The 10,082-nt window shown below is 40.7% G+C and overlaps 1 long non-coding RNA gene across 2 annotated transcripts; it reads right to left on the minus strand.

Annotated features, from left to right (window-relative positions):
• Positions 1-3,557: 3,557 nt before the first annotated feature.
• Positions 3,558-5,191, minus strand: LOC131225671 (uncharacterized). 2 transcript variants are annotated; one of them, XR_009161466.1, is made up of 3 exons: positions 4,935-5,191; positions 4,686-4,825; positions 3,558-3,631 (listed from the first exon to the last, which is right to left on the minus strand). It is a non-coding gene; the product is annotated as an uncharacterized LOC131225671 (long non-coding RNA). The 2 variants fall into 2 exon arrangements; XR_009161467.1 differs by lacking the exon at positions 3,558-3,631 and adding an exon at positions 4,094-4,268.
• Between the last annotated feature and the right edge of the window lie 4,891 nt (positions 5,192-10,082).

The following is a 10,082-nucleotide window of genomic DNA, read 5'->3' on the forward strand; positions in this document are numbered from 1 at the left end:
TGATAAAATAAATACCTGGAAAACCATTGCTTCTATTTCACATACAGAGGAATTTTGAAGGTACAGTCTAGGTGTTTGTAGAAATGCCTCAATGGCGAACTCGGCTCGAGCTTGGCCCGAGCTGCTAACCGAACCGAGCTGAGCTGGCCAGTCAGGCTCGAGGACTGAGCCGAGCCGAGCCGAGTTCGAGCCGAGGTCAACCAGTGGCCGAGCCGAGTCGAGCTGAGGCCAACTCGACTCAGTTCGACTCGATGTACACCCATAGTTGCACCAAATATCTTGAAATATCATCATATTTCATGATTAAGCAGTCTAATTTGTGCAAAATATCAGTATATTTGGTGCAACCAAATGCAGCCAAAATTGCAATATTTCATGGAGTGAATTTTAATGTAAAAGTTATTTAAAATTTTAAATAATTCATTGTATACTCAGAAATGATCGCATGAGGATTGGTGCACATGAGAGTTATGGGCTTCACCATGATTCGTTGCTGACATCTGAGCCAACCATAGGTCCAGGGCTCAAAACAGGCTGACTCTTGATTTCATGGGCCACACCAAGGGAAACGGTTAGAGAGGAGGTCGTCTACTCTTGATTCTGTTAGGAGGCCTGCTGTGTTGTGTACGTGAAATATGGACCTCAGCCTCTTAATTTGCACAGGATGAGGGGCATAAAATAAAAAAATAAAATAAAAAAAATAAAATGAAAAAAAAGTGCCACTTCCAGGCAGGCCTTGATGAAATCAAGAGTGAGCATTCCCTCTAACCCTTGGGATAGCCCATCTCAATCGCAAATCCGCCTGAGTTTTGGACCCTGGCTCTGACATGATATGGCATATCTGATGGTCAGTGGATGTCAGCAGCAGTCACGGTGGGGCTCACCCCATTTGGCCTATGTGGTGCGCATGAGTCTCTCTTGCATTATAATCCGCAAGGGGAGGAGAACTCTATGTACACATCTATTTAAATTTTAAAATAATTTATTAATTAAAATAATATTTTAATTTCAAGATAACCTCAAATCCGTCAAACTAAGAAATTGCTGAGGCGCTTGTCATTGATGCTTTAAAGACTACCAGTGACTTTTTCTCTTTGTCGAACCCTTCTTCAAATGTCAAATCTCATTTTCGTCTATCTGTCGATGTCATTGTCTCTTGGTCAACTCCATGATCCATGTTCAAATCATCTGAGCCCTCAGCAGCCACCCATCACTCTTGGGTTGTTGGGACATGGGTCAAACCGGCCTTTTCAGTCCAGGACGAAGCCTTGTAATGTTAATTTCGCCACCGGCAGTTAGCATACACGCAAGAGTCTTGTTTTAGGAGCCGATGTCATGAGATCGTACAATTTCAGCCCTTAACACAGATGTGGCCCATGTGGTGTGCAACCAATGTGAATTTAAATGGAGATTTTCTAACTCAACACAACCCTCTAATTCAAGCCGGGGGATTGATGTGCCTGGCTGTGTGCAGAGGCCCGTTCCAAAAATCAGGCCAGTCCATTAATCAGGAAAACCAGCATGTGTTAAATAATCTGGACCATTGGCAACTTCTTTCCAAATCACCCGTTGTTTTTTGTAACCGGCCCGATTTGGGCTGCACCATCAACGCTCTTGAGCCCACTTGATATTCGGCTTGCGCGTCCCACACATACCTGTAACCTCATGCACAATACTGTGTGGGCTTTTTCAAGCTCTACATTACACAAGCTCATGTGAGCCCATTAACACCTACAACCCCTAATTGGTTTCTTGCTTATCCAAATAGCTTAAAAGGTTGGAATGATTCTAATTTCAATGTCATGCTCATCTCATCATCAATAGAAAGAAGAGATGAGGCTGGAGTAGGTGGCCCTTTGATAATTTGGCTCCTGGCTTCTTTTTGGGCATGCATGAAAAATAGGAGTTAATGGGCAAAGAGAAGATAACATGCTAGTATTTTTTGTGGGCCGCTTGTTGGTTTGGTAGCCTCACATGCACCTTTAAATTTGCATCTGATCTGTGAGGAAAGAGGATCCCACCGTTAAGATGACCATTTGGGAAAATCAAGTAGGTTCACTCATTAGGTGGGCCACATATCTGCATTGAATGTGGATGATTGGAAACTTTTTCTAAACTGTCCCTTGTTTTCGTATAGAATTGCTCACGGCCAGAATATTTTTCTATAGTTTGATCATCTTCAGTGCAGGGCCCACCTTTTAATCGGTCAGATAGCTCACACATTTTCCTGGCTGGCACGTGTGCTGCTTGTAAATGTGGGCACCTGAACAGGTGCGCGTGGTGCTAGCTAACCTTGTACGCTGGTTTACTATAACTTTCACAAGCTTTTCAATGACAATGTTAGTGGTCCCCTTTTAGTTCAAGTCATGTAACCTTGGTTGCATTAAAGAGGCACATTTGGGCCTGAGCCTCAGGACAGGAACAATTTGCTGAGGCATAGGATCCAGTACACGTCGGTTATGTTATTGGGTGATCTGCACCTTTGATCTCATGTGCCCCTCGTATTGGAAGATCCTAGCCATTGATCTGTGGCCTGGACTGTGCAGAAAGGTATATCAAATATTTGGCTGGGAGATGTGTAGTATTGATTATTGGAACAACGGTTTGGAGCACAGATCAATGGGCCCCACATGTATGAAACCCTGGGTGTACGCGCAGGACAAGATGAGGTCGTGTAAATGAGTGGTCGTTGTCCCATCTTTTCTCGATGCATTTAACATATATATATATATATATATATATATATATATATATAATTTAATGAAAGGGGACCTATCTCATTAGTACAAGTTTAAGAATCTTTCTTTCGTTGGAAGATCCTAGCCGTCCATTATGGTCGCGCAAGGTAGAGAAAAAACCCCATTTGATTAGTTTACATGGGAGGTGCCTATCTACAGTTCATTGTTTCGACGGTTTGGATTTTGACACATGTATTGTTAACAACATTATCTCCCACAATTAAGCTAGTTCAAACTCAACACAATTAACATCAGAACATCCTTACAATCTAAGGGCCTTTTCTATTCTTTCATTTCGGCAACTTAAGATTGAACTTGAAACCAATGCAGACGACAACTTCAAAGTTTTTTTTTTTTTAGCTTGGTTTACAAAGATTGTCACCAGAAAGGCCTTGTCCATGTCATCAGCATTCATCAGAGAGAAACTCTATGCCTGTATGTCCCCAAACAAGAACTCATAACAAATATCACATAAAATTAAGAAACTGAATAGAGGGAGAGAGAGAGAGAGAGTGGGACAAACATCAATGTGCCTGAGGTAGGCTGGCCGATTTATTTGAGGGGCTATAAATTCAAGCTCAGTCTCACTCACCTCAATGACTGAGCTTGGCAGTGGATCAGGCTGGCCCATGTGATTTCATGCATGCCCATTGTTAGGCAAGCAGGTCAGGTTTGGGCGTAAACATCAGGAACAGCTAATAAGTTGATCGTTATCCCAGGTTTACATCATATTCAATTCAATTGAGGTTGGTCTAGAGGCTAGGCCAAGGCCCATTGATCTAAAAATAGGTCAGTCAAACCTGAATTATAAAGGGCCGGGCTTAGGCTCAATTCTTCCATTGTCACCTCACCGATGGAACTCATGAATGGACCACGGAGAGGACCTAGACAGGCTACATTGAAAAATAAACAAATTCAATTCCAGGCCCGAATATGGATGGAAGTTAAGTTCATGGTAGAGCCGTGAATATGATGCACGAGCCTTGGAAGCCCAATGGACCAAACATAGGCCATGTTAGTTGAGTAAGTCGAGCTTTTTTATTTTATTTTATTAATTTATTTGGAGAGGTACTTGGAGCCACTATTCTGGCTTCCAAAAAAATAAAAAATAAAAAATAAAAATGTGGAGCTGCCATTCACACCCACCCTGGTTAAGGGAAATGATCACACATGCATGGAATTTAATAATGGTAATGGTGGCCGTAAGTAACAGCCACTGTAATTTTACCATTATGATACTGGCCGTAACGACCATTATAGCTATTAACTGTTATGATAGTGGCTGTAAGGACCATTACAGCTATTTAAAAAATTAAACACTGTATCTGCCCAGTAACATCATTATGGCCCATTTTTATTTTTATTTTTCTGTATCGGGCGTTATGGCTCATTATGCATAATGGTTCCCACCCTTACCGTTAAGTAATGAGCAGTTACTTGACCATTGTTTAATACCTTGCATATACGCGGCCGCAATTCTTTCCACCATTGGTGTATACCAACCTGTCACATGTGTGTAGAATACCCAATCTGTCCACACCATGATGGTAAACTGGTTTGAAAATCAAGCAGATATACCAATGCAGGAGTCAAAAACAATGGAGAGCTGATGGTATGATTCAGTGCACTCAATAGGCCCAATTTTCATACCAGTTGATCATCATAGTGTGGCCCACCTTTTCTAAGGATTGGAAATTCAACACATCTACCAATTTGGCCGGAAGGAACTATATTGGGTCATTACTCAAAACCACAAAATGAACAATTTGAATACGAAAAATGGTAAATGGGTATGTACAATTCAATCAGGATATGCATAGATATCAGTGTTTCCCTGCTATTTCAGCAGTAATAAATTCCAAATGAAACTCACAATTTTAAAAAAATAAAATAAAATAAAAATAATCCCATACAAAAAAATTTTAAAAATAATAAAAAATCACATACCTGAGTGTAGAATCCAAAAGCATTGATGAAACATCCGCTCGAAAAGCAATTGTTCCCTTTCCACTTTCAATCCAAAGCAGACATTGCAGTCTTACGACAATCCACAGCCCCATCTCTCGGCACGTTGCTTCTCAGACAATCTAAGAAGATGAGGGAAAAGGAGAAGGGCAAAAACAAGTAATAAATGGAGGGGAACGGGGGCAGTTTTGGAAGATTGGAGAATGTAAGGACGGAAGGATTTTGAATTACCTGGTGGAAATGAGGTGAAGAAAGGAATAAGTCGACAAGTGAGGAGAACGAGGGAAATCGTCCGGAGTTGCAATGGAGATAATCTGCTTCGGATGGATGGGAAAACAGAGCCTTCAGCTTTTCCATTTTCTTCCTCGCTCAGACCCTTGCTTTCAGCCTCTCTATCTCTGTGTCGAACGATATGAAGCTATTGGACGGAGCTATTTGATACTCCGGTAGAGAACGATGCTTGATGCACAGTCACTCGGAAAGGAGACGGGAATACGCAGGGAACACCTGTTTTCTGCACGGAAACTGTGGAGACGCGGGCTAGTGGTTGGTGCTGTATGGGCCTACCATGACGTATGTGTTTCATTGACGCCGTCTATCCATTTTTTCCATATTATTTTATGTATGAGCAAATCTCGCGTGGACAACATCACAAGAAACAGTGTTAGTTGAACCCTCACCGTCAAAAATTTCTTGAGGGCCAGTACACGCTGACAGGCTTTTGGACAGCTATATCCTAAGCCCAAGCCCAAGGCCATCATGAGGTGGACTAGGCCTAGAAGTCCATTTTGCCAGCCCGACCCATACAGCCGTACTGTCTCTGTGTAAAGATAAAATTAATCATCTACATACATTTTCCTGTACCTACAACCAATACAGTGAACAACACATCTTTGATTGGGTTCATCTCTCAATTAATTTCTTGATTTGGCCCCCATTATAAATTTTGAATCACATGCAAATCACTGACCACTTGGTTTACTCTTTGGATCCAACCATGGGATTTCGATATCACCCATTCAATGAATCTACTTCCATTATTCGTTCCATAAATCACAATTTCTTTTTAAGAAATCATTATCTTTTATGCAATTATAATTTTTAGTTCTAATACCAATTTGTTAATTAAAAATTGATAACTAAAGCATGTACAGCAAAATAAAATTTTAAAAATAAAATTAAAATTGGAGATGCATGGCCTTAACTATATAGAGCTCCTTCATTAGAAGGGACCTTTCATCAAAAGATAACTTTTAAACTTTATTCATATATATTTGTCACCACTTTCACAGCAAATACTAATCTTACACTCTCTCTTTTCTACTCTACTTTCACCTATACTTGTAAACAACCTATTTATTAAAATAAGTAAAATATTAATTAGGAGTATACATTTTTCTATAATTCTTTTTATATCCTCATTAATATAAAGTTATCTTTTCATTTTCCTAAACTTTTTTAATACATGAGTCGACATAATTATTTTATTTAAAATTAATTTTCAATAGATCTATACGTGATCATTGGATTAAGTTCTGCCTACCTTGACCAATCCCTACCTTAAGAATTCCTCTTGTCCATCATGTGTCCGCATACCTGTGATGTATGTTTCTCATACCTACGCCGTCCATGTATAGGGGGATTATTTTAGGGTATTTAGCCTAAAAACATATAAGAAACAGTGGTTATTTACCATTAAAAACTTTCCAGGGGTCACAAAAGTTTTAGATCAAGCTAATATTTGTATGGTCCTTTCATCCACGTCTTTGTAACCTTACCAACTCGTTAGACAGAATATAAATATTCCGGTGGACCCAAGAAGTTCTTAATGGTGGTCATTCAATCACCACTGTTTCCTGTGGTGTGGTCCACTCGAGATTTGGATTTTCAATATTTTTGAGATCCTATTGTAAAATGATCTGAAGAAACAGATGAATGACATAGTTATAAAAGGTGGACCCATGATCTGAGATCCACGGAAGCCATAATCTACCAGTAATCGAGTTTAGACTGGCAGGCGGTTAGCCTGAGACCACCGACCTCGGCGTTGGTCGGAGACGCGAGTCCAGCGTGGTGGATGTGTTTAATCCACACGGTCTATCATTTCGCCGTACCCTTCTAAGGGTCCACACCAATGTTTATTAGTCATCCACATATTCATAAGGTGACACTGACCAGACCTGAAGGAAAAACACAAATATCAGTTTACCCGAAACTTCCGTCGCTCCACATGAATGTCGGTGGTGTTGGGTGACACGCAATCCGCCTCCATGAAAAACTTGAAAACAATGAAGGCACGTAGATTAACGGTCACATATGGAGTCACCACCGCTACATAAGAAGTGAGATCTAATAGAGACACCTGTACATGAAAGTGGGGGCATTTTGGTCCTTAAAAAAGAGAGGTTTAGGTAATCTTCCAAAGAGTTAGGATTCCTTTGTGGCCGGTCTTAATGTATGTGTCTTATATCAACGCCATTCATCCGTAGCCCAAGAGCGCATAAGATAAAAATTCTCAGGTGGACCACACCACAGGAAATTGTATTGATTGAGGAATCACCATTAAAAACTTCTCTGAGGCTACGAAAGTTTTGGATCAAGCTGATATTGGTGCGGTCCCTTCATCCAGTCATGTATGACCTTATCAACATGCTCGATGGTAAATAAACATTTCGGTAGCCTTTAAGAAGTTTTTAATGGTGTGCGTTCAATCACCACTATTTCCTGGGGTGCGCTCTGCTTGACATTTGAATCTGCTGAATTTTTGGCCGGTTCATTTTATTAATGATCTGGAAAAATAAATGGACGGTGTGGATATTAATTATACAAATACATCAACGTGGCCCATAGTCGGGGATCTACCGTCCTCGGTTGTGGATTGAAGCCACGTCGGAGTAATATAATATCATGCAGATACAGGAGAGAATTGTATACACTACAATTGGTTTGATTTATACACATGGGATCCAAGTATATAAATCGGAAACGGATCGCGTTGTAACCTCGTCCGTATATAGCTAAGGACGGATAGATCGGTGTGGGGCCTACCGTAATGTATTTGTTTATCCACGCCATTCATCCCTTTTCAAGAAGCATAAAAATACAGTCACCGAGAAAGAAAAATCCCAATTTGCATCTCTTTCATTGCATGTCCTATTCTTATGTTAGTCTTTGTAGTGGATGAAAGTCCAAGTGGAACATGAAACGGCTTATAATTCCAAGTCGATCGAGTCTATGATAACGTAGACTTAAGACGGAGAGATGACTCTTAGGGCCCGTTTGGTCGGGTGGATTGAAAGGGGTTGAATGGTATTAGGGTGGATGGCATGGATTTCTAGGTAATGATGGTGTTGTCAGTGGATTGTCCTGAGATACATGGGATTGCTACTACCGTGGATTGCAATATCTAGTCTGTTTGGTACGCCCGGCCAATCCCAGGATTAAACCTTCCTATCCCTTCAAATCCCTCGAACCAAACACATCTTTGGCAAATTTGTATGGATTAAGGTGGATTGGATGGGATTTAAAGGTAATGATGCTGTTGTCAGCGGATTGTCTCAAGACCCGTGGGATTGGATCAGATCACCAACTTTGTTTGGCACGCCCGGCCAATCCCGGGATTTAACTTCCAATCCCTTCCAATACTCTCCAATACCTTCCAATCCGACCGGCCAAACGGGCCCTTATGTTTTTTCCAATATCTTTCTCCACAGTTAAAGAAAATGAAGCCTCCAAATTTTGTGTTTTCAATTAATTTAATTAATTTTCTTTAGGTGGAATATTTTAAGCGCACTTGTGCTACGGCTATTTTGGGCATGTAAAAGTTGGAAATGGGCTCAAGTCAGGCACTTGGGCCAATCACGACATGATTACATGACTTTTTCCTAGTTGGGTCAGTTGGCTTAACACTCATCAAACTAAATGTTAATGTGTTGTTCTTTTGATTCGTTAGGTGCATGGGCTATCGGGGGTGGGACCATAGGTACCAGTGGCTTGGTTTACTCAAGCATGGGCTCCACTTACACAATGTGTGACAAGTCTAGTTGTATTGAAACTCAAATTGCCATCGATGCATAGGATCCGTAGGCTATCCATGGTGGGACTGTAATCCAAGGATCCGATTGAACGGGTTTCCTAGTTTCACTTGAGCAGTGTGTGGGATCGGATGGTGTGAATTGATTCATTCGATTAGAAGTGACCAGCTGAAGCGAATAGCATTGTAACTTAAAACCTGGGGGAAGCAGATTGCATACTGAGTAACTCTTAGCCTACTGAGTTATAAACTCTGTGGGGTCACCATTATTTATGTATTTTATCCACTGTCCATCCATTTTAATAGATAGTTTTAGGGCTTCAGCTCAAAAATAAAGCATATCTAAAGCTCATGTGAACCATACCACAGGAAGCAGTTTGACTTGAATGTCTACCAATTGAAAAATTCTTGTGGTCCACAGAAGTTTTGAATCAAGCTGATATTTATCTTTTTCCCTTCATCTATGTCTGTGTGATCTTATGAACAGGTTGGATGACAAATAAATATCACTGTGGGCCTTAGGAAGATTTCAACGGTGGAAATCAGTTTCCTGCGTTATGGTCCACTTGAGCTCTGGATATACTTCAAATTTGGGATCAACCCTAAAATGAGCTGGAAAATGGATGGACGGTGTGGATATACCACATATTCACGGTGGGCCCAATAGTGTTTACTCAGTGCCATAAAGCCTACTGAGTTGCAGTATGCCTACGAGTGTTTTTTTTTTTTTTTTTGGTTTTTTTATTTAGAGATTATCATTACCATGATGAGAAATGCATATGAAAGATATAGAAGTCAACAGCTAGGTTCCCTCGTAGATGCGTTTCAGCTAGAAAATAGGGATGTGCCACGGCTCTGAATGAACTGCTCGTTACATTTTCCTATCCGTCTGATGTTCTTGGATTGTAGGGCTGAACAACACTCGCGTTGGAGCCTGCTCGATGAGTGGCCAGGCCATTCAACTTGGAATGATTCATTAGTTTTCGATGGACGCGGATTTCCTGCGAAAGCCTTTAGCATGAGGTTACTACGCTGGGAACTCAGGTGGGGCCTACTGTGATGTTTTCGAGAAATCATCCCTGTCCATCCATTATTTTTATTATTTCATTTTAGGACATGATGTCAAAAAGAAACCGTATCGAATGCTCAAGTGGGCCGTAATAAAGTAAAAGATGGTTAGGGAAATTCCTACTATTGAAACCTCCCAGGGTTTGACAGTGATGTTTATATGTCATCTATACCGTTAATAACGCCATAACAACTGCGATGAACTGAAAACAAAAATATTAGCATGATTCAAAACTTGCGTGGCCCCACAAATATTTCAACTGTGTACATTCAATTAT

This window comes from Magnolia sinica, chromosome 14 (assembly GCF_029962835.1).
Source record: "Magnolia sinica isolate HGM2019 chromosome 14, MsV1, whole genome shotgun sequence".
Lineage (NCBI taxonomy): Eukaryota > Viridiplantae > Streptophyta > Magnoliopsida > Magnoliales > Magnoliaceae > Magnolia > Magnolia sinica.